Genomic DNA, 3,202 nt, shown 5'->3' on the forward strand with positions numbered 1-3,202 from the left:
TTTTCTACATGACCATATCGATGCTGCATTATATTCACCGATTCTTCAGTAGTTTGTAGTTTCTGTCGTGCTTTGAAGCACAGAAAATGACCGCTTCCTGTCCCATAGCCCTGCTGCAGTGAAAGCTGGAGATACTTCGATGTGCAGAGCTTAAGAACAGAGCGCAGCGAGTCTGGAGTGCAAGCAGACCGCTGTCAGTGCCGCCTCGGCCTCGGACGTCAGATCTGATGGAACGAGAGACGGGCCGAGAGAGTGGAGAAAGTAGGTAAAGGTGAAAGAGACGTGATGACAATAAAACAGCTGAGGAATGGTTGGGTGCAGTAATGGAAATGAGGAGGAAGAGGAAGAGCGGGAGTGACTCGGTGAAGGAGGGGCTATAAATGAAGAGGGAGGACAAATGGAAGTATAAATGGTTTCTTTTTTTAATCTAACTGTGCCTAGGAAAAAAGAGAGAGACGGACAAAGTCGGAGGAAATGAGGTTCGGTGGAGGTGGAGAGTACAAGCTGTGGTTTGACACCAGCTTAGATTGGCTGTCAGTTAGTTCCCCCTCCCTCAGTATCTACCCTCTGCAGCCTAAAGAAAGTTACTCAGGCATCAGAAGTGGCTCAAGTATTTCAGTACGGAGGGAGAAACAGAAACCTCTTCACATTGTAAAAATTGAAAAGTGTTAGAAAAATGAAGAAAATGTTTCTCTTAATGGTAGAACAAATAGCTCTCTTTCTACACTGTAAAACCTAATTAGTTCTCCTTAAATTTTTAGTTTTCATTAAATTGACTAACATTATGTTGTGCTATTTTAGTGAGCATAACTTAAGCTAACTTTAAAAATCTGAGAATTTTGTAATTATTTAATTGTTTTTTTTTTTTTTGCATATAGATAAATTCCAGAGCTTTGAGAAGGAGCTTTTTTTTTTTTTAACTAGAAACTACTTGCATGCTGAGAAAATGACTTGTTTGAAACAGTTCCTGCTTTCATTAGTTGCTGCTGCTGGTGGCACAATGCATTGTGGGACACTTTGTTGGCCAATCCCTTCTGTCGCATCACTTCAAATTAAATAAGTTAACTTTTAAAATGTTTTTACCTCAAAAGGCCCTTAACCTATTTAAATAAAGTGTGTATTGTAACTAATTAAAAAAGGTGAAATCCTCTTAATTTAGTCGATTAAAGTCCACATTGTTATTTTACACCCCCAAATTCCCTGGACTTAGTTTTAATTTAGTGTTAACAAAAAATTGACTAAAGTGAAGTGATATTTACTCATCTTTTTCTAATCTCATAAGTGTTTTAGAAAAAACTTCTGAGTTTACGAATTTTCGAATATTCTGAAGCTTAGAAATTTCCAAGATTTTTTTTGTTTTGTTTTTCCAAGAACATTTCAGAGATTAATCTCAAAATTTCAGAGTTGCTTTTTATCATATCTTCCACCTTTGGAAAATATGGTAGGAAAATATCTTTTTTTTTTTTTTCCTAGAAAATTTCTGAGAATAATTTGAAAAAAATTAAGCGTTTTTTGACGACAGTGACATAGTTCTAATTATGAAAATCCCTCTCTCTTTGAATGTCAAGTATTATGTATTCATTGGTTTATTTATTATTCCTTTTTTAGTCTCATAAAGACTTTTTATGTTTTTGATAATCAAGTTTTGTGTTTCTAACCTACATTGGTTGAAGTGGTGGAATTAGGTTCCACTCCTTCTAGGTAAATATTAACAAGCAGCCCTAAAGCTGCAAAGGAAGAGTTGGAACGGTGAGCTGTAGGTTGTGTGTGTTTTCCAGGGTTGTGTGTGTGTGTGTGTGTGTGTGTGTGTGTGTGTGTGCGCAGGGAGAGAGTGATGTGAAGGAGGGAGGAGACTGCAGCTATCATCCATTCCTATTAGAGGAGAAAGGAGAGGTCAGGAGCTCCGTGGGGAGAGGGAGAAAAGAGACGATAAGTCACCAAGAGGTGACAGAATATGGCAACATTAGAAGGAGCCGATCACTCATGGTCGTGTTCACGCCGGGGCAAAGTGGAAGAGAAAGCGAGGGCAGAAAGACGCTGGATAAATCCTGGAAAACAAAGCTTTACTGTGTACCGTCAATGAAAATGTAAAACATGAGCCATCAGACTGCTGACTGAAGTACATATGTTACATATCAGAAGTACATACTCTCAGTATTTTTCTAATGTAAATAAACCACACAATTTCACAATTGCTGTGTTTCCGTTAAATAAGAAACGTAATTAAAATCACGCGTGAATACGTTTGTTCATATTAAACAACACACCACGGCTTCATCCTCCAACCACTTCCTGTCTTCTTCTTGTTTGTGGTTTTTGACAGTTACAACATCCTGTTTGTTGATCATGTGATTCGTGTGATGCGAAAAAAGTGTTTCCATAGCAATTTTGTGAAATAAACCAATTTCAATACAGCAAGAATAATAATAAAAAAACTCAGCCAAGCCGCAAAACAAGTTTTTTTTTTTTTTTTTTTTAATTGGTGTTTCCATTTAGCTCATTTATTTTCAAAATGTCAAATCGTATCATTTACCGTTATCAGGAAAAATATTGTTGAGATAACTGTAATTACTGTAATAGTGGAGGAGAGCAGTATAATGACAGTAAGAATAAATGTCAATATTTTTGTATAGGAGTTCATCTTTTTTTCACCATATATAAACATTTGTTTTTCTTCCAGAAGTCTACAGAACATAGTGTCTGCCACATTAGTTATAATGACCATAACCAGTCCAGCAGTTTGTAGAGAATGCTAATCATATTAATCTTAGAAAAAATGTCTTCTGTTTTACTAATGACAGAGAGAATCTTAAGATAGATTTTTGTGTGATACAAAAAAATATGTATTGCATAACAGATCTTAAAGTAGCTGCTACTCTTTTGCTACCACACTTCTTCCTTCCACTTAACTTTCTATAAATATGCTTAGATACAGCATTGTGAACAACCTCAACAGCTGATCAAGGTGCGACAACAGTTTCCAAAATGTAACTTTCTAATGACGTATCTATATATTCTTACTTTAGAGTTTAAAAGAGAAAGTTAAATGGTGATCTGGAGTTTGTCCTGTTGTGACCCAGTATCCTAAACTCAGATACATTTTTACTGTCCCTTTTGTCCTCACATGGCTTTAGCTCTTAATGGCTGTGTTATTTAATCTTTTTTTATTTTTGAAGGATATGAAAGAGGGATTTACAGTACA

General features: G+C 36.1%; 1 long non-coding RNA gene across 1 annotated transcript in view; it reads right to left on the reverse strand.

Annotated features, from left to right (window-relative positions):
* The window catches only part of LOC106939610 (uncharacterized), a 10,088-nt gene extending 7,838 nt beyond the window's left edge, over positions 1 to 2,250 (reverse strand). Inside the window, exons 1-2 of the long non-coding RNA XR_001422884.1 lie at positions 2,181 to 2,250; positions 635 to 640 (exon numbers count right to left, since the gene is read on the reverse strand). This is a non-coding gene — a long non-coding RNA (uncharacterized LOC106939610). The remainder of the gene's footprint in view (positions 1 to 634; positions 641 to 2,180) is intronic.
* Between the last annotated feature and the right edge of the window lie 952 nt (positions 2,251 to 3,202).

This window comes from Poecilia latipinna, unplaced genomic scaffold (assembly GCF_001443285.1).
Source record: "Poecilia latipinna isolate Pla-1442-1.1 unplaced genomic scaffold, P_latipinna-1.0 Scaffold2928, whole genome shotgun sequence".
In the NCBI taxonomy this organism is placed as follows: domain Eukaryota; kingdom Metazoa; phylum Chordata; class Actinopteri; order Cyprinodontiformes; family Poeciliidae; genus Poecilia; species Poecilia latipinna.